At 46.8% G+C, this 21,733-nt stretch overlaps 1 long non-coding RNA gene across 1 annotated transcript in view; it reads right to left on the reverse strand.

Annotated features, from left to right (window-relative positions):
• Positions 1-21,733, reverse strand: part of LOC121437592 — a 73,224-nt gene that overhangs the window by 2,702 nt on the left and 48,789 nt on the right. The gene's annotated exons all lie outside the window — the stretch shown is intronic.

The following is a 21,733-nucleotide window of genomic DNA, read 5'->3' on the forward strand; positions in this document are numbered from 1 at the left end:
AGGGTGTCTGCCTAGCACTCTTGGGTCCATCCCAGTACCACACCCCACATCCAGCCTGTAATCCCTCAGCACTGGAATGTGAAAGCAGGCTCAGAAGTTTGAGGAAATCCTTGGCTATATTGTTTGAGGCTAGCCTGAGTTACAGAAGCCTGCCTCAAAAACCATAAAAGCAAAAAGAAGGGGGTGAGGTTATGGTGACGGGAACTCCCCTGCACTGTATGCCTGGCTGATGAGAGGGAAGAACCCAAACTCGCATTATCTTTGACATGAGAATTATAATATAATGGGGAACTTGGCTAAGGCAACTCCAAGCTCTTCGAGAATCTCCAAGTCACTTATCTTTTACTTTTATTTACAAGTTCGTTTTCTAAAATCTCGGTCCCCTTCTTTCTCATTTCTTTTCACGGGGGGGTGGGGGGGCATTTAGCCCACTCCTTTCGAGGGGTAGACACTTCCTGGTTTGCTAGGAGAGGCGGGAGTTCCGAAGCGCTCAAGCCAGTGGGCGCATGCGCACGCGCTCTCTCAGGACAGGAGAGAAGTGCCTTACCTGCTCACAGTCAATTCTAGCCAAGCAGAGGATCTCGCAATCCGGCTGGCAGGAAACAGACAAACCAACCCAAAACTAACTGCCGTGGACTCCTGCTAGTAGCAAAAAGGCTGCCGATACAGCAACCCAGCGGAGATAGCTTTTCATGGACCATTTACCCGAAATTCCAAATGTCATGAGTGAAAAAAAATTCAGAACAGTCTGCCCTGCAGTGATGACACATGCCTTTAATCCTAGCTCTCAGGAGGCAGAGGCAGGTGGATATCTGTGAGTTCAAGGCCAGCCTGGTCTACAGTGTGAGTTCCAGTATAGCTAGGGCTAAACTGAGAAACCCTATCTTGAAAAACCAGACCAAATAAAACAAACAAAAAGTCAAAGCCGTAACCGTGCTCAGCGGCTGAGTGCATCATGATCAGGGCTCGGACACCGGCTCGTTTAATCTCCATCCCAACCCAGAAGCAAGCATCCCCACGACACGCGTTGCAGAGGACAGAGAGACCCCAGAACTTGCTCATGATCTTATGTCTGGTAGGTGGCAGAGCTAAGGCCTGAGCACAGACAACTCGTTCGTTCATTCAGAAAGTATACTGTTCCAAGGCAGGTGCAGGCCTTGGGTTATTAAAGATGTTAAGTGAGAACCAAGTAGACCCTTCATAGAGTCTGATCATTACCTCAGACCCCAAAACTGGACCACTTCACCTTCCCTTAGGTGGCTTCCTACTCACATAAACACTCATGGATAATGCCCCCACCCACCCACCAGAGACACGGCTGACCTTCACCCTCGCCCTGGCTACACCCTCAGCAGCTGGATATCTACAGGCAGAGGACTGTGGGCATTTTCTAGGGCAATGTAGCTCATTTATATCATAGTCCTGCTTTGTTTTATTTGTGAAGTTAGGGGAGTGGCAGATTAAAATCCTGAGGCAGGGCTGGTGTGACTGCTGCTATTTGAGAAGGGTAGAAGGTTGTGACCTGTTGTGGAATAACCTTTTTGTACAATGTGAAGATGCGTTTTTACTAAGGCACCTGAGGTATAGACTGAGAGCAAGACATAGAGGATGCTGGGAAGAAGAAGGGTAGAGTCGCCAGCAGGAGGACCGGTAAATGTCACGAGTCAGCGGCAGCACATAGGTGAATAGAAATGGGTTAATTAAGTTATTAGAGCCAGCGAGACAAGCAAAAGCGATTGGCTGCCCTTTCAGAATTAATAAGTCTGTGAGTTGTGATTGGGAAGCTGGTTGGCGGGACAGAAAAATCTACCTACAGTAACCTTGTTGGAGTCCATATGGCCTTATAAGAGGGAGGGTGTTGGGGGAGGGAGAGATGGATCGGAGGTTAAGAGCACAGACTGCTCTTCCAGAGGTCTCCAGTTCAATTCCCAGCAGCCACATGGTGACTCACAACCATCTGTAATGGGGTCTGGTGCCCTCTTCTGGCCTACAGGAATACACACAGACAGAATATTGTATACATAATAAATAAATATTTGGTTTCAAAAGCTCATGCCAGGCCCAGTCCTTCCTGATCAGGGTGCAGCTCTCAGCTGCTTCTCCAGTACTAAGCCTATAAGCCGCCATATTCTCTGCCTTGATGATAATGGACTTCGCCTCTGAAACTGTAAACAAGCCCCCACTTAAATGCTTTCCTTCATAAGAGCTGTGTGGCAGCCATGCGGTGGTGGTGCATGCCTTTAATCTCAGCACCAGGAGGCAGAGGCAGGCAGATCTCTGTGAGTTCGAGGGCAGCCTGGTCTACAAAGTGAGTTCCAGGACAGGCTCCAAAACTACAGAAAAACCCTGTCTCAAAAAAAAAAAAAATTACCATGGCCCTGGTGTCTCTTGGCAGCAGCAACAGCACAGTGACTTAGGCAGGTATTTCTTAGGAATCTTGAAATCTTGAGGAAAAAAATAATAATATTATGAAATAGTTTGACCTTTTTATTCCCCCAAAAACAGCTATTGCCAATTCAAACAAACAAACCCATTTTGTTCATTAAGTGAAAAAAACCTCCAAAGGTATTTTTTAAGATTAAAAATATTTTTTTATTCATGTGCATGTGTCTGTGTGACATATGAGTTTAAGTCCCCATAGAGGCCAGAAGAGGGTGTTGGATCCCTTGGAGCTGGAGATACAGATGATTGTGAGCCGCCCAGCATGGTTTCTGGAAACCAAACTGACCTCCTCTGAGCAGCAAAAGCTCTTAACCACTGAACTACTTCTCCAGGCCCGCAAACTTGTCTCTTCAGAGAATGTAAGCAGTAAAGAAGACACTAGGACAAAGCATCTGATGCAGAGTTGAAGGAAGAGGGCATATGTTCTCTAAGATGGTGCTGAGGAGGGTCCACTACCCATCCTGCCCCGGGAAGAACTCTGGGGCTCCCATGTAAGAGTCTCTACACACTGTCTTCTAGATGCCAAGGTGCTTCTAAACTGGAGCCAAGACTCGCTTAATAGTGGGGTTTATTGGGGGTGCCCACGTGCTTGGGACCCATAGAAAGTCAGCCTCAAGAGCAGAGCCCAGACAGATCTCCAGTGCTCTTGTGATATTTGCAAGCCTCCCTTCATAGTACGGTCCCCTTCTATGTGCCTCTGTTCCGTTCCCCTTTTCTGTCTCTGCTCCATATTTCTGTTTATTGTCTACAAATGGCTATCCAGTAGCCAAATCTACAGGTTTACTCAAGTTCTGCTTCTTCAGGATGTCTTGGCTGAACCCCTGAGAGATACACAGTCTAGCTCAGGTACAGACCTGGACCATGCCAAGATTACTAGTCTGTGGATGGGCTGCGCTTGAGAGCCTGATTCTCATCGGGTCCAGGCCGACTCCATGCCAAGACTCGGAGCTTGTGGGTAGACTGACTGCACTTGAGAACCTGGTTCTCATGGATTCCATGCCGACTCCACGCCAAGACTCTGAGCCTGTGGATGGACTGACTGAGCTTGAGAGCCCAGTTCTCATCGGGTCCAGACTCTGGCACCTGGTTTCTTGCCTATTTAGCAGAAGTATCGATTGGTCAAGAAAGATTAGAGACTTCTACCGTCTTTTGTTTTGTTTGTTGTTTTTGAGACAGGGTCTCACTTTGTAGTTCAGTTGTCCTGAAACTCACTATGTAGATAGAGATTCTGCCTCCTAAATGCTGAGATTAGAGACATGTGCCACTATGCCCAGCCGACTTTCCGACTTCGTAATGATAATACTAAAATATAGAATCCATTCTTAAACACCAAGTAGAGCCTTTGAAATACATTTCCCACACCTTCTTATCCCAGTGTTTTGTTCTGTTTTATTAAGTCTTGTTTTATGACGGGCTCTTGCTATGCTGCCTAGGCTGGCCTTGAACTCACAATCCTCTTACCTCCCCCTCACCAGTTCTGGGATACAGGAGTGAGCTACCACATTGTTCCGTTCCATTTAAAGAAGAGAAACTCCAATAGTTACATCACCACCTTGATTTCCTTACAAGGTGCTTCCTCTCGAAGAAGACCTGGTATCTACACATGGAAGCTGCCCTTCTGAGGAGACCGGAGTGACTTGAAGCGGCTGTCTTCAAGTAGATGAAGAGAAATTCCTGAGCTAGCACTAAGGCCTTCTCTGATTTGCTTTCCAGTTGTACTAGGAGTGGGAAGAGAAGGTTAAGCCATGAGAGCAGAGAGAGAAGACAGAAGTGAAGGGGGTTGAACAGAACTGAGTGGAAACAGAGAGGGAATGGAAGGAGGAGAGCCAGCTAGGATCAAAGGAGAGCCAAAAGCTGGCGCTTCCACCCAGAGTCAGGTCTCTTGAGTGGAAGGGGAGCAAGAACATGGAAATCCAGCAGGAGTACCAGGCTGGGTAGACAGGTGAGCGAGCACCCACATTTGAAATCCTTCCCCGGAGCTTGAAGTCCCACTTCCTCTGGGTTCCTCTACTGCCAGCCACTACCCAGCCATGGCCTCTGACCTAAACAGCTTTTGGTGGGAAGACTTGGAAGCTGGAGTAAACTGCACCCAAGCCAGAGAGGGTGGAGCATCTCAGAAGGGCTCTCCGACAGTGGGTTCTGAAAGTCGCCTATAGGACTGCCTGTAACTTGTTCCTGCCAGGGCTGAGTTCACACCGCTCCAATTTGTTCTGGAATATTCCTTTGGCAGTGTCTCAGATGAAGTTTTCCACACATCTGTCTAAGCAGTGTGAGGGCGGATGGATTACCTGTGGACTGCTAAGGAGGGGGCTCTGGAGTCCAGGCCCAGTTTGGATCTGGCGCCCACTTCCAATCTGAAGGGTGGGGTGAAGCCTGTGCTAGTTGGCTGCAGAGGCCCCAGGTGGAAATCTTTAAGACAGGGGTGGTGTGAAGATGAAAGGGACTCCTGTGGGGGAAAATACTCAACAGAAAATCAACTTTGTGAACGACTTTGTGTATTTTGAAGACTCAATGAAGCATTTTAAATAAAGACGGGAATAATTTAAATTAAGGCTATGTGGGACCAGTTCAAACTGGGCCATGAAAAGTGTAAAGCGTCCTCTCAGGATATTATTCACCCTATAAAAACAGAACGTATTTGTTCACGGTAAACATGTCAGAACAGCGGCTGTGGAGAGCAAGTGTTGACTGGTCCCTGTCCAATCTGCCAATTTCCAGATAAAGCCTAGGAGAGGATAGGTGACACACTGCCACAACACCGTACTGGGGGCCTTTCTCCGTCATCATTTCAGCACCAACACAGAGTCCATCAGTAAACGCTCAAGACACTGTTCCCACGACAACTGGACAATGCGGGAGGAGGGAAGCTCCGTTTGACTCTAAAGACATTGCGACGCGCCTGGTCTGTCCAGCAGAAGAGGGCAGCCCCAGGGCTGTGAGACAGAGTAATCTCATGGCTAAGGGTGGGTGGTGGCTCACGCCTTTAACCCTGCACTCTGGAGGCAGAGGCATGTGGATCTCTGTGAGTTTGAGGCCAGCCTGGTCTACAGAGTGAGTTCCAGAATAGTCGGGGCTACATAGTGAGACCCTGTCTCAAGATCAAGTTACAGTTGAACCTGGACTATTTGCAAGAAGAGTAGGTGCTCTCAACTGCTGAGCGATGAATTCAGTCTCCTGATTTTTTTCTCTTAAATTAAATCACTTCTTTTACCTGAATCGATTATCTTTGAATAAAATTATTAGTTTCTCCCAAGCAAATTTTATCTGTGAATTTATAGCTTTGAGGAGCTCAGCTTTTCTAAAATTAATTGAAATGCATAACTATTACATTGGCCTTTTAAAAAAAAAGCTAAGTAGATATTGTGTAGTTGTGAGTGAGTGCAGGGTGTACCTTAGTAAACCCCAGACTCTAGGGAGCTTTCTGGGAATCAGGGAAACCTGGCTGAGGATGCCTGATTTGTCTGGGCAGCGGGCCTGTGGGTGCTGGCGCTGTCAGTAACTGGCTAATCAATCCTGAGCTAGTCATTATCATAGTGTCTCCAAAAGCTGCTCTGATCACGCCCTGAGCTTCTTCTCAATTATTTGTGATTTTCCAAGGTTTGCTTGCACGACCTGGCACCTTGCCTGGCTGTGCCAGGAGCTGTGGGTCTCTAAATGCAAGCCCCTTCTGTGCTTGTTTTCCTGGGGATATTACAAAATTAGCCTTATGCTTCTCAGCCTGGCCATGGAAGAAAAAAAAAAAACAAACCTCATTTCTTTGCTTGAGTTACAGAGGGGAGAAAGGTCAAAGAGAAACAAAAAAAGTTGTTGGGTGACTTTGAAGAACTGCATTTAACTGTACTGCCCTATCACAGTCTGCTAGCTTCCCTAGAATGTGTGAGAAAAAGGCAGACCTGGACAACTACACCGCAGAGCCCAGAATAATGGTGCACGGTTAATCAAGTGCAAATCTGCTCTCACTCCGCCTTTCTTTCCTCATGTGGGAAACAATGCGTTTGAGCAAGATCGTTTGCCAAAGTCTCTCAGGTTCCTGACTGCATGATCTCAGCTTCTGTCTTTAAAACGTTCTGGTTTGCAGCTTGATCAAATCCCTCCTGACAGAGCCAGCTTAGGAGACAATGGAGGTCGCTTTTCGGGACTCTGCTCTCTGACACTGTGCCATGCAGGTTCCTGTGAGTTTCCCAACCTCTGCCTGAGGCGGGACTGAGGGAGATGTCTCAGGGTCCTGTGGCCCACCGTGTGTTCATTGGCTGTCTGTCTCTGTGAGCTGCTTAAGTCAGGGTCCAGGTGGGCGGCACAGCACTTCAGTGCATGGTTCTGGTGGCACCTTAGGAGGTGGATCGGCATCCTTAAGCCTTGGCTCCTTTATCAGCCAATGTGCAGAGGACAGATTGCAGGCTTTCCAAAGGCCAAGGGACAGATGCTGGGGTGCCTAGTGTCTTGAATATAGAAAGTACCAAGAAGGAGTCTGTCTCTACCACCGCTGCTGTGGGCTAAATTGTGCTTCCACCACTTGTATGTGGATGTTCTCATAGTGAGCTCAGAATGAAATCAATGTTGCAGCAATTCAAACATGGCTTTCCAGCTTCAGAACAGGGAAAGTAAATCTGTTGGTTAAGTCACCCCGTCTGCGGTGATTGTTAGGCAACTTTGGTAAATTCACAGCTGATACTGCACCAAAAGACAATGGTGATCTTGGCTTTCACAATACAATTTGATGCAGTGCAAATTCTAATTGGTCTTCATAATAAAAACCTGGAGTCAGATATTAGGGAGTGAAAGCTGGAAGATTAGAGAAGCAGAACAGCCAGTCACTAGTTCTTATCTCTTTGAAATCCTCAGACTGAATGGGGTATCCTGTCTCTCCAAGTCCTCACACTGAATGCTCAGACTGAATGCCCCGAACTCCTGTCTCCTCTTGCCTTATGTTCCTCTCTCTGCTCAGCCATATCCCTTTCTGTCTCCACCTCCCTAGTGTTGGGATTAAAGGCCTGTGACTCCCAAGTACTGGGATTAAATTGTGAACCACCATTGCCTGACTCTGTTTCTCTTGTAGACTGGATCAATCTCGAATTCAAGGTAGCCTTGAACTCACAGAGATCCTTCTGCCTCTTATCTCCCCAGTGCTGGGATTATAGATGTGTGCCACCACTGCCTGGCCTCCATGGCTAACTAGTGGCTTGCTCCACACTCTGATATTTGTTCGAGCACAAACACAGTATCAGCACAGTTTGAAAAGAGCAGGTGGCACAGAGAAGGTGGGGGGATAAGGCATTAAGAGGGAAGAAAGGGAAGGAGGTGAAGATTCTAAACAGTACCAGGCCTGGCGACCTCAAGATGCCCTTGACAGCTAAGGACAGATGGAGCGTTTTCTTCCGGGGACAGCACGCACAGTACAAGGACACCCTTCGCCACCAGGGACACAGCACCTCACCTCTAAAAATGATGGAGAAAAAGTCAACCCTACCCAAAGCCAGGTGAAGAGCTATCCAGCGGGTGGATAAACGGTGCCCAAGCCTTCATTTGTGCTGTCCAAACAACTTGAGAAAAACACATTCCACATTCCAGCCCACAGAGGCAGTAGCATCATTTGTATGGTATGGAGGCCCAAACAACCTGACTCCCCTCGCTTCAGCTATGAAAAGAATGGGAGTGGGAGAGAGGAGGGGCTGACTTGAAGCCCCTGCCCCGTGTATGTGTCTATTACAATGTATGGAAATACGATTGCGACAGGCTGCACCTCACGTCTTCATCATTAAAGTGCACATCTCTAAATGAACCAGAATAAGCAAGGTGGGAGAGGCACGCCATTCTCTGCCTGCTTGAAGGATTGCCAAGGATTAGTGAGCTCATGTCTATAAAGCCATCTAGCAAAGACAACCTGGAGAGCTTGGAGATGCCACTGTCCTCTCCCCACAGCCCTCAAAGCTAAAGACATCCCGGAGTCTGCCTCAGGCTTCGATCTACCTAAATATCAGAGAACCTGATTAAATGCTATTCTGCAAAAAAAAAAAAAAAAAAAAAGAAAAAGAAAAGAAAAAGAAAAAGAAAAAAGAAAAAAAATCTTCACTTTACTGACATGTGTATGTGTGTGTCTGAATGTCCATTCACGCGTGTGCAGTGACTGCAGAGGTGGGAAGAGGACATCCCATCCCATGCAGCATACATAGATGCCATCTGCCAAACACAGGTGTTAGGTCTTGAACTCTTTGCTCTGCAGAAGCAGCAAGCGCTGAGCCAGCCCTTCAGCCCCCTGACATGGTGACTTTAATCACTCACTCATCCATGGTTGTAAACCTTTATGGACTTTGTAATTTATTGACTTATTTATTTAGTGCTATTGCATGAGTCTCAAGTACGCTCTCTTCCACTGAGATGCAAGCCTAACTCCTACAGAGGCATGTTAAATACTTAAGTGTTTTACCTTAGCTTTTAGTCCTTTCAGTTAGCGGAATATTATATGATTTACTTGTGTTCCTGCAAAATCTTTGTAATACTTTTAAAGATGCTATGTTGAAGTACAACTTACATACAATAAAATTTGCCCACTTGATATATAATTCAATGACTTCTGGTAAATGCATAGACATATTACTGTCACCAAAAACCACTTAAAATGTATTTTATGTGTACCGGTGTTTTACCAGCATGTTTGTCTGTTTACCAATGTGTCCCCTGTGCCCAAAGGAGGAGATTCAGACAGATGAGAGTGGCCATGTAGGTGCGGGCAATATAACTGGGGTCCTGTGGAAGGGCAGTCAGTGTTCATAACCACTGAGTCATCCAAAATCCACTCTTAAAATATTCCATCCCTCCCAAAGTTCCCCTGCTCTCTGAATTATAGTTCTGTATATTCTAGAATTAGTGTATGGCTTTTTTCACCAAGCACAATGTTTTGGTTTGGGGTGGTGTTGCTGTTTGTTTTACTAAGATAGCATTTCCCCTGATAGCCTGGGATGTTCTCAAAACCATAAACTTCCTGCCTCCGCCTTCTGACTGCATACATCATGCTGCCCAGCTAGCAAATTGTTTTGTTTTGTTTAAAAAAAAAAAAACAAAAAAACTTTCTATATGGCTATGCATCCTTAGTTTGTCCCTTTTCTCCAGTGAATGAGATCTGATTTGTACAGATTATCACATTTTGCTTTTCTAGTCACAGGCAATAGACAAGTGAGTTTTTTCCAAATCTTAGCCATTGTGACATCTGCAACCAGGAGCAGATGTCTTTGTGTGACTATTTGGTGAGTATCTTCTGTTTCTCTTTGTCAGCTAACTGGACTGAAAATGCCCAATCACCAGGTAACTCTGTTTTAACTTGTCTAAACAAAATGCTGTGGTATGGGTGATCTGGAACACACCTTTAGTCCTAGCACTCAGGAGGCAGAGGCAGGAGGGTCTCTGAGTTCAAGGTCTACCTGGTCTGCATAGCAAGCTCCAGGACAACCAGGGCTACATAGTGAGACCCTGTCTCAAAACAAATAACAAAACAAAACAAAACAGAAAAGGTACCAAGCTGTTTCCAGGTGGCCACAGCAGCTATGTGCTCACCAAAAACACACAAAGGCCCAGGCTTCTCTACGTTTGTAATTGCCGTTTATTTAATTTGTAATCTGTCAAGAGAGTCTACAGCTTCATCTTCTTGTCTTTGTCATCACATGTGTGGTACCCAGAGGAACAGAGAGCTTTGTGCATGCTGGGAAGGCACCCCGGCTGCAGTGCACCCCAGCTCTCATGGAATTTTTCAAAGTAAGGTTTCCCTAAGATACTTGCTCTGCAGCCCAGGAAGGCTTAGAACGTGTGGCCCTCTTTTCTCTGCTTTCCTAGTGGCCAAGATTATACAGGGCAAGCAGCAGCACCAGCTTCCTTGTGTTCTCTCTCCACCGCAGCTTCGTTTATCTATTGTTAGCTTGCAAAGAACATCCTTACATCTTACATTGCTTGTTTCCTCTTCGTCTTACAATTTCTCCTGCCCCCATGTTGCAGAGCTGAAGAGCAAGCTTTGCCACGGTAGTGTTTTACCACTGACCTATGGCACCAGCCCTTGTTTTTGCTTTGTTTGTTTTGGTTTGTTTTGGGTTATTCCAGGGTTTCTCTGTGTAGCCCTGGCTGTCCTGGAACTCACTCTGCAAACTAAGCTGGCCTCAAACTCAGGAATCTGCCTGCCTCTGCCTCTCAAGTGCTGGGATTAAAAGTGTGTGCCACCACCACCAGCCCTTGGTTGTATAATTTTTTAACAGGAACTATAAAGAGGATTACTGGCCTGTGGGCTATGCCTGACTTGCGTAGAAGGAACAGCCTTGAAAGTGGGTGGCCTTCACACTAGGGGCTAATTAATGTTGATTGGGCACTTACCGCCCCAGGCCAATCATTTACAGCCACCATTTAAGGGAATCTTCACTTTTACTCTTAGGTGGGTGTGAAGCTCTTCACTGACCAGATGAGGACACTCAACAGTCTGGCCCAGTCTGATTAGGAGGGAGGTAGCAGATAGGATTGCAGCCCAGGACAGCTCCTTGTTCTGTGTTGTTCCTTCCTGGGTGGAGCCACTGGGAAGGAGAAAACCACCCATCTCTGGCGTGTGCGCTGCTCATCACGAGCACCTGTGCGCGTCGCCCAGCAGCTGCTTGGGCCCTTTTTAGAAGGAAGACACCATTCTTAGGATTCAATAGAGCTGCCAAGAAATTAAACAGCAGGGGCCAGAGGAAGCCAGAAAAAGGTCATTCTTTGGTTGCCCTTTCCCACCCTTCTTTAGTCTTTGTAGGTGGCCACTACACTAAAAGCTTTCCATTTTTGTTTATTCTATGTTTTGTTTTTTTAAAAACATTTATTTATTTAGTATACAGTATTCTGTCTGCTTGTATGCCTGCAGGCCAGAAGAGGACACCAGACCTCATTACAGATGGTTATGAGCCACCATGTGGTTGTTGGGAATTGAACTCAGGACCTTTGGAAGAGCAGGCAATGCTCTTAACCGCTGAGCCATCTCTCCAGCCCTGTTTTGGTTTTTAGATGTCTGTCTGTCTCTTTGAAGCAGGTCTAGTTGGCCTTGGACGGGTGGTGCTTCCCTGTACCTGTTTCTGCAGAGGACTGAGATTACAGGCACATGCAGCCCTGCCCAGCCTTTACTTGTTTGCCTTACATTTATTTACTGTGTGTGTGTGTGTGTGTGTGTGTGTGTAGGACACAGGACAATCCCTCTGGAACCATCCATCTCCCCTGAGGCAGGGTTTCTCATTGACCTAGAACTCACCAATTACAATAGTATGGACCAGTATTTTTATATGGGTGCTGGGGATCAAATTCGGGTCTTTAGCCTTTTATCTGCTTGTTTATGTGTATGAGTATTTGTCTGTTTGTATGTGCACCACATGATTCAGTGCCCTCTGAAGGCAGAAGAGGGACTCAAATCCCCTGGAACTGGATTTACAGACAGTTGCTAGGGACTGTATGGACGCAGGGAACTAAACTCAGGTCCTCTGGAAGATCAGCGAAGCTCTAACCACTGACCCATCTTATCAGCTCCATCGTCAGTCCTTTGAACCTAGACCTGAGGACCTCCTGCCCTTTGGTTTGGCAGTGCGGACTAAGAGGAAGACCTCAGGACAGCTGGCAAGAACACACAGAACTGGAGCTGCTCTTCAGAACAAAGCCGGTAGCTTACTGGGGCGGTGGCACCAGCATCGATGTCTTCTACTCAAAGGACCATGTGGTCCCTGCTTGGAAGCCTGCAGCTCAGTACAATGGATACTTTCTGAGCTCAGAATCACGGGGGCACGGTTTCTGAGGTCTCTTGAACAAGCTCCACGCAGGTGGCCCGGGCCAGCAGAGTCTGAGCACCCGTTTTGTGCAGGTGGGGACTTGGGCTGCCTGGCCCACGGCTTAGCCAGTCCCCAGTCAAAGCTGGCATTGATGAGAACAGCGGGTCCTGTTTCACTCAAAGGCTGTGCCCTGAAACAGCACCAGGCTAAAAGTAGCTCCTCCATCCCCCGGGGGATGCTTTGAGTGCAAAAAGTCAAGGCCCCAGGCTCTCTTTTTCAGTTCCCGCTGCCAGAAGCGACCTCACACTCAGGCTATTGTTTAGACGTTTGCTCCTGCCCCAAATGACCTTCCTAAGCTCATATCTGCCACCCTTGCAGGCGTGACTCAGCATGTCATTCATTCACATTGCACGAGGAGTTACACCTGCCAGGAACACTCTGGACTCGGAGACTATCAGAGTCCTAGGTGTTCATCAGCTCTCCTTCTCTATGCTCATAGCTTTAGCTTGGTTTTCCTTCCTTTCTTCCTTCCTTCCTTCCTTCCTTCCTTCCTTCCTTCCTGCCTGCCTTCTATTCCTTTCCAATCTCATTTGTGACATATTCTGTTGTGTAACACTATTCCTGGGAAGGGAAAAAAAAATCTCCTCACCTCAGATAGGAAACTGATAACAGATTAAAGTAACAATACCAGCAAAATCCAAGTTGGTGAACCCATGAGTTTACTGGGGTTAATTTACAAGAGTTGTGAGTGAGGTGTTACTTACAGGAACATGGATGACTCAAGGCAGCTGTAGCCCTGAAAAGTCTATCCCAGCACGGGTAACAGCTCTTGAAAACTAGACCCTGGAGTTTTCTGCATGATCTGTGGGCAACTGGATAAGTTGAAGTAGAAGGGAGGGGGCCCCATGAATCCTGTAAGTTTCAGGGACCTCCTGAGATTTGTGAGTTTACTTCCTGAGTTTTAATGAGTCTCCATTTAGAACTTCCAAGTTTTCTTCTAGGATGGAAGGAAGGAAATTTCTCCACAGCTTCCTGTTTTCCCATGCGCTTCTCAAACTGTGATGCTTTGGGATGCATTTCCATCCCATTCCTTGGTTCATGGTTCTACTCTGTGATCTCAGTTTATCCTGCAAGTAGTCACTTATGGATTATCCACTAGCTTGATCCACCTGACGTATAACTTCTATATATCTGCTAAGAATTTACAAATCTTCCTCCAGCTCTCCTGGAGCTCCAGACCTGTGCATAATCCATCATCCTTTGTCCCTTCCTCTATAAACCTGACCAAAGAATCCAACTTTCGTTTGTAGAGTAAAGATGGGAGGTGAGGTGAGAATGAAGTGTCATCTACCCAGCCATTCACCTACAAGCACTGTGTTCATGTTGGATGTGGAACTCAAGACTAAGGACCAGAAAGACGAACTGGAAGACATCGTGTCCACTGCTATAGACGGTACATGCAGTGTGCTCAGCTGAACGCTTGACAGATGTAAGTGAAGTAGAATGGGTACCCAGAGGTGGGATTTGCTAACAACCTGTAAAAACCTGTACAGGCAAGAGGACTAGAGATGTCCCGAGAGATCTCTGGAATTTTGTTTATCTAAGTATCTTGAGTATCTAAGAACAAATGGATAGACAGCCAGGAAATATTAGCAACTGTGAGGATGGACGCCAATGGCCAGTGTAGATGGAGCCCCAGGAGAAAGCAGGACCTCCACCCAATAGAAGAGCACAGCACACCACTCTTTTCCAAGATGCTGTAAATGCCTTCCTTGCTGCCACACAAAAGCCTCAATAGTGGGGCTGGAGAGATGGCTCAGTGGTTAAGAGCATTGCCTGCTCTTCCAAAGGTCCTGAGTTCAATTCCCAGCAACCACGTGGTGGCTCACAACCATCTGTATTGAGGTCTGGTGCCCTCTTCTGGTCTGCAGACATACACACAGACAGAATATTGTATATATAATAAATAAATAAATAAATATTTTTTAAAAAAGCCTCAACAGTGAAATAGAATCAGAGATGAAGTACCATTCAGTCTCAGAGCCCTCAGACTTATGACGCTGTTATCAAAGCACATGTGCTAGCAGGACATGGTAGCACACACCTTTAATCCCAGCACTTGGGAGGCAGAGACATTGGATCTCTGTCAGTTCGAGGACAGCCTGGTCTACAAAGCAAGTTCCAGGGCAGCCAGAGCTGTTACACAGAAAAAGCATATCTCAAGGAAAAACAAAAAAGAAACAAACCAAAACAAGGAATGAAAAAGACAAAAAGCTAGGTTAAGTGCTATTTGAAGCAGTCAGTCAGTCAACCCCCAGCTTCGGAGGCCTGTGTGTACTCTGAGACTGTGTGCAGTGTTCAGGTACAGGGGATGACAGGGGTGGCCCTGCCCAGAACAGACCAGCGACAGCCACTCACCAAGTGAGCTCCTCTCTGTCACACTGATTCCATGAAATCCCCAATTCAGATCCATCTGGGCCAACACAGAAATAGTCTCAGGCAATGGACGAGACTGAGAAAGGAACGAGGGGAGGGGGAAGGGAGAAGAGGAAAGGAAGGGGGAAGGAGATGGCTAGAGAGGGAGGGCTCAGTAAACAGATTTAGTTGGCGTTTTCTTCCCCTAACAGGCATATCTGAGGACAGATAGCCAAGGAAAGAAAAATTGAATAGATGCTTAACGAAGAAGCAGCAGAGGGGGAAACAGAGATGACCCGGTGTTCCTCGCAGAGTTCTGGTCTGGCTCTGAATGAGTTACCAAGAGCAGTATTTGAGGGAGAAAGTTAGCAAGAGGGCCCAGTGGCGGGAAGCAACAGTCGTCCAGTTGAAAGGCTCTCCACGGATCCCCTTCGTCCCCCGCCATGCCTGGCACAGTCCTGGGGTTCTTGTGTGCCTACAGCCATGTGCTCTGCCCTGTTCTTTGTGCACAGACTCTGGGTGAGACCAGGGAAGCACTTGCCTTGCCTTGGTCTAAACACATAAAGATTGAAGCAGGCAAACACAGATTCAACACAGGCTTCAGCCCTGGATCCTTAGGTCAGAGCTGACTAGTAGCCAAGGGCTAAGATGAAGGAGTCACATGTGCCTTGGGAGATGGCCACACTCGTGCAGCGATGCTCACTCTCGAAGGCAGGGTTTCTATGGGAACTGAGGGTGGGTAATGGTGGGAAGGCCATTGCGTAGGGAGGGTGTCCCTCACGGTCACTCATTGTCTCTCACTTAGGTTGTTTTGGAGTGACTTGAGTAAGAGCGGGCTGTTTTCCTTTAGACAGCCTCTTGGCAGTCCTAGAGACACCAGTGAGATATTGCTGCATAATAGGTTGCTTAATGAGCCACCCTAACACTCACGATTTCTATCAGCAAGCCTCTATTCCCACGCTCAGGAGTCTGTCTGTCTGCTCTAGACTAGCTGAGACCGCAGTGAGCCTGGGTCCTGCGGCCAGGGCTCCTCACAGGGCTTTGCTCTGGGACACAGGTCAAGGATTGACCAGCCAAGGGCAGTTGAGAGTGTTGTTCAGACATGGAGGGTTTCAAGAGGTTCCTTGCCTCCTCACAACGCTGCCAAATGCTTCTTTCTTTCTTTCTTTCTTTCTTCCTTCCTTCCTTCCTTCCTTCCTTTCTTTTCTTCTCTCTCTCTCCCTCTCTCTCTCTCTCTCTCTCTCTCTCTCTATATATATATATATATATATATATATATATATATATTTATTTTTAAAATTTTCTTTGACAAGGATTCACATATGGAGCTCACTATATAGGCCACACTGGCCTGGAACTCAGAGATCTACCTGCCTCTGTCTCCGGAGGACTGAGATTAAAGGTCTGTATTAAATGCCTGGCACCAGATGCTTTTCAGCCATTTTTTTCTGCTTCTAACTTTATTAAAACACTTTTTTTTGCTTTTGTTTGTTTGTTTGTTTTGATATTACATGTATTGGTGGTTTGCCATGGGTGTCAGGTTCTCTGGAACTGGAGTTACAGACAGTTATGAGTTGCCATGTGGGTGCTGGGAATTGAACCCCAGTCCTCTAGAAGAGCAGTCAAGGCTCTTAACCCCTGGATCATCTCTCCAGTCCCCTGCCTTTAACTTTTACAACTCAGACAAAAGAGACTAGACATTCTGTCAGCCTAGCGGAAGTTAGGTTAACCTACAGAGTCTGAGTTTGGGAGGAAAGGGCAGTGCCTGCTTTTCATAGTGAGCGCGGCAGATGCTTCCTAGTGGAGGGCTCCGAACAGCCACTGAAGTATGGTTTGCCATACTTCAACAAATGTATTTGTTTTTATGTGTATGATTATTTTGCCTATATATATATTGTGATGGCTATTCTTGGTTGTCAGTCTGACTACATCTGGAATTAACTAAAGCCCCAAAATGGCTGGACACACCAGTGAAGGGTTTTTGCTTAATTAAATCATTTGAATTGCGAAGCTCCACCTTTAATTTGGGCCACACCTTCTTTTGGAAGGCATATAAAGGACCTTAGAAGGAAGCTCTCTCTCTCTCTCTCTCTCTCTCTCTCTCTCTCTCTCTCTCTCTCTGCCTGCTTGACCTTGCTCACGCTAATCAGTCCATTTTTTCATTGGCATTAGAGTCTACTTCTTCAGGGTCTGGATAGACCTGAGCCCATCTGAGACATCCAGCCTCGAGGACTGAACAATGACCAGACTCTTGAGACTTCTGTTTTAGGCAGCCATCACTGAAATAGCTAGACCACAGCCTGTAAGCTATTCTAATATATCCCCTTTATACACACAGACACACATGCACACACACATGCATGTGCACACACACAAGCACACACAGACACATACAAACATGCACACACATGCATGCATGCACACACAGACACATACAGACTTTCACACACATGCATACACACATGTACATGCACACATGTGCGCACACATGCATGCACACACAGGCACATACAGACATGCACACACATGCATACACACATGCATGTGCACACACAAGCACACACAGACACATACAGACATGCACACACACATGCACACATGTATGTGCGCACACAGACACACATGCATGCACACATACATATGCACACACATTCATTCTGTAAGTTCTGTGACTCTGGAGAATTCTGACTAACACACATATACCCCACATATCCTCAGAGGTCAGAAGAGGGAGTTGGATCCTCAGGAACTGGAGTTACAGAGGATGAGGGTACTGGGAATTGAACCTGGGCCTTCTGCAAGAGTAATAGTCCCCACTAGAGAGCCTTCTAAGCATCTCCTGGTAACACCGACTTCCTCTTCCTTACGTGGCTGTATCCCAAGGATGCCTGGGAACATTCTTGAGGGCGGAGGACTCCTTCATGTGGGCTTCTCTTGGGAACTTCAAGACCACAATAGAGCTCCTTGCTGTGCTTCCCCCTCCAATGTCCTATAAGCCCTGTGCCTAACACCCCCAAAACAGAATCTGTCAACTCTCCTAATCCTGACCTCCATCTTCTCCATCTCACCCGTGGGCTTCAGCAACACGAGATAGGGGTCAGATGAGGCTGTCCTTCCAAACCTCCCTTCTGCTATCAGGCCAATTCATGGCTGTCCACTGGGCCAGCTGCTGTTTCAGAGGCAAGAATCCAGAGGTGAACAGGCTCTTTGGCTCCTGGAGCTTCTATCTCTAAATATTTCTCACCCTTGCCCTCCCTATCTCTGCCAGGCTGAGCCTATAAGCATGCCAGACTCTTCCTGCAGCCTGTTTACTCAGCACCTCACTGGACCCTCACTCCTCCTCAGTTTCCATCCTGAAATGTGGCCCCCCACTCCTTTTACTACCTCGGTGACATACCGTCATCCTCATACTGGTCTTCATACATCTGGGCTGGGCAGGGCAGCTTGCAAGAAAATTATTCAATGCAAAGTAAAAGCCAAGGAAATAACAAAATTCAAGAATGCTGGTGCACTGTAGGGAGGCAACAACTGTTCTCTTGTAAAGGAAGACTTTCAACACCAGTATATTCAAGGATGTGCTGACCTCACAATGGTAGCCAGGAGATGTGCCACCTTGGGGAAGGGGTTTTGCTGTTGTTTCCACAGGATAAGAAAAACTATAAATACCGTCAAAATTAATAAAGATTCGGTTTGAAAAAGAGAAACATCTTGAGAAAGAGAAATGACAGCTCATTCACAGAGGTAACAACCATATAGGTAGTAAGAAAACCCCATAAGGGTTTGGGCAGGGTTCAAGTCTTGTCTTTGCAGTAAAATTCTCATCTTCAAAGAGCCAAGAGACCTTAGATATCCAGATGCCTAAAGACGAAAAGATAACTATCTAGAAAGGATCATCAAGCAAAGAGAAATCTGGCTCATGATGCTATATTATCTGCATGGTAAAATTTGATTATCTGAACACGTATACATCGCTATTTAAAAATAAGAGCTGGCTTTGGAGTTGGACCATGGCTATCCTTCTATAAATCCAAACATGTTGTTAAAAAAAAAAAATTCAGAATTTCGGTCTCATGTCAGAAGCCATCTGGTATGGGACAGAAAGAAGATAGATTTTAAGGAAATATTTTACTTTTCTCCATGTTCATTTGTCTATATTGTATCTTTTGTTGAATATATGTCTATAGGAATGAATTTTAAGTTTTCAGTAATAAACAGTAGACAGCACTTGCAAGAGCCACTCCTATGGAAGACAGAAGACAACTTTTATTGTTTATGTTTATTATTTACTATCATTTATATGTCATTTATATTATATTATATATAATTTATAAATTATGCTATTTTTTATTATTGATTATTGTTATTTACTTTTTCAGGGTTTCACTGTGTAACCCTGGCCATCCTGGAACCTGCTCTGTAGCCCAGACTGGTATCAAACTCAGAAATTCACCTGCCTCTGCTTCCCAAGTGCTAAGATTTAAGGTAGGTGCTACCACCACCTGCTTTGAAGGAAATTTTTTTTTAATCAGAAAAAAAAATACAATATTAGCATCGTTTCCTAGATTTTTTTTTCCACATTAAAAAAATCAAAGCAGGGGGCTGGAGAGGTGGCTCAGTGGTGAAGAGCACTGGCTGCTCTTCCAGAGGTCATGGGTTCAATTCCCAACACTCACGTGGTGGTTTACAACTGTTTGTAATGCAGCTCAAAGTCATCTGACACCTCATACAGACAGGAATGCAGACAAAACATCAATTCACATAAAAGAAAAATAAATAAATCACTTAAAACAAAAAATCCAAAGCTATAGTGTTCCGCTTCCGCTTTGTCAGTGTAGTGAGCGTTGTCCAACAGCTTTGGAGAGTGGCATGTTTTGATTAACTGGATTTTGTATACTTTTTTGGCTTTTTGCTACAGGATTTCTCTGTGTAGCTCTGGCTGTCCTGGAACTCACCCTGTAGACCAGGCTGGCCTTGAACTCTCAGAGATCTGCCTGCCTCTGCCTCCTGAGTGTACCGTACCACCACTGCCCGGCTGGATTTCATGTACTCTTAAAGAGGTTTTTCTAGGATTTGTTTGTCTCCTGCTCTTGTCCCTTTCTCCTTCCTGTCCTCACTCCTTCTTTTTTTTTGTTTTTGTTTTTCGAGACAGGGTTTCTTTGTAGCTTTGGAGCCTATCCTGGAACTCACTCTGTAGACTGAGCTGTCCTTGAACTCACAGAGATCTATCTGCCTGTCTCTGCCTCCCCAGTGGTGGGAATAAAGGTGAGCACCACCACCGCCGCCCGGCTTCACTCCTTCTTAAAGTGAGGGTGAGGATGTGATTAAGAACTTTAGCTTCTCTGAACAGACGCTCTGAATGGTAAACTGTAGTGCCACTCAGTTTGAGACAAGGATGTTTAGCTTGATTCTCTGGACAGCTGGACCGCGCTCGCTGTAAAGGTGTGCACCACCGTGCTGGCCATGTGAGCTTATTTTGAGACAGCATTTCAGTAGAACTCGTATATGTGTCCTAAGGCATCAGCACAGGACAGGACAACCTCTAACCCACAGCGGCAGTCACAGGATTGATGTTATCTTCCAGATCACTGGTCTCAGATTTATGCTCTTGCAGATTCAGATGGTGAGTTGGAGGTGTTTGGGGGATGAATGGGACTTCCACAACTCTCCCCTGAACTTTCATCTCTTATGTCAAGCAAGAAAGGGTCACTTCCCTAGGAAAAGCTGCATACGTGTACACACACACACACACACATACACACATGAATGCACACACACACCACCACTGCCGCTACCATTCTAGATCTAGATCTCCCTCCACTCCCTGATGAGTTCCACAGTTCTGGAGGAGCAGCTGTCAGTCAACCAGACAAGGTCTCTCCTTGCCAAGCCAGCCCCGGACCCGCATGACCATCAAGGCCTTCTGTTTGTGGTAACAGACAAGAAAATAATAGCATAGAAGGTAAGAGTCAGGCTGCTGTTTCTTCATCCTGGGCCGTGAGGGGAGGCCTCACCGCTGAGGCAGTAGAGGTGTGCAGGAAGTGAGGGAAGAAACGGAGGATTTCACTGTCCTCAGGCAGGAGGAAGGGTCTGGGGTTTGAGGTGGGACTGTGTCTAAGAAACACCCCAAAGGGTGCGAGGCTACAAGGAACAACAGGAAAAAAGTCATGAAGATTGGGTTAGGCCAGCTCTGACCCCAAGGACTGACCCCAAGGTCACTGTGGCACTTGGGTCTTTACTCTGAGATTAGAGGCATCCAGGCATTTGTAGCAAGGAAGCAACAGGCTCTGGCTCAGGTAGGGACCCTTGTCAAGAGGACTTTAGAAGAGCCAGGGGCCTGAGGAGAGGGCAGGAGTAAGTTATGTGTGAAGAAACGGAGGTCAGATCCTTGAGAGTCACGTCACGCAGGCCCCAGGGTTTCCGCCTGAGCGGTGAGGAAGACCGCCATTACTGTGCTGCAGCCTGAGGGAGGAATGGGCTGCAGGCACAGCACAGGGAAAGGAAAGACCGGAGCCCAGGTGCTCCTCCGGAGGGGGTTGAGTGGTGTGGCGGGTCAGGCTGTCAGCTGGACAGACCAGACTGGAGTGCAGGGGAGAAGGACAGGATAGAGGCACAGGTGTGAGAGGCATTGGCATAAAGGTGAATCTCTGAACTCTCAGACTGCTTGAGAACAGCAGGAAGGGAAAACCCTTCAGAGCGCAGGGAAGATGGGGGCACCCGTGTCTCCCCAGTGAAGAGGGTGACTGTCACAGAGCCTCTCACATCTCAGTCCCCATCGGCGGTGCTGGTGTTGACCGTGTGCTGGGAGGAGACCTGCACGCCATGATAGGCAGATAAGGAAGGGGTCGGGGAAGAGGAGGGGGACTCTGAATGACGGCTATATGGGAGACGTTCTGAAGCTGAGGGTACCAGAAACCCCGAGGCTAGAAGGAGCCACCTATAAAACTTAGAGTGGTCCCCACGATGGCAGCAAGACTCAGAGGGAAAGAAATGTGAGCTGGAACCCAGTCTCAGCTAAGAAGGGAAGTGGGTGGATCTATAACCCAGCAACAGTGCAGCCCAAAGGGCACTTTCCCCAAACAGCCTCAGAGGAGGGCAGGCTCTGGGCGGCAGGTGCCAAG

This window comes from Microtus oregoni, unplaced genomic scaffold (genome assembly GCF_018167655.1).
Source record: "Microtus oregoni isolate MIOR12 unplaced genomic scaffold, Mior012 000053F_ref0000044, whole genome shotgun sequence".
NCBI lineage: Eukaryota > Metazoa > Chordata > Mammalia > Rodentia > Cricetidae > Microtus > Microtus oregoni.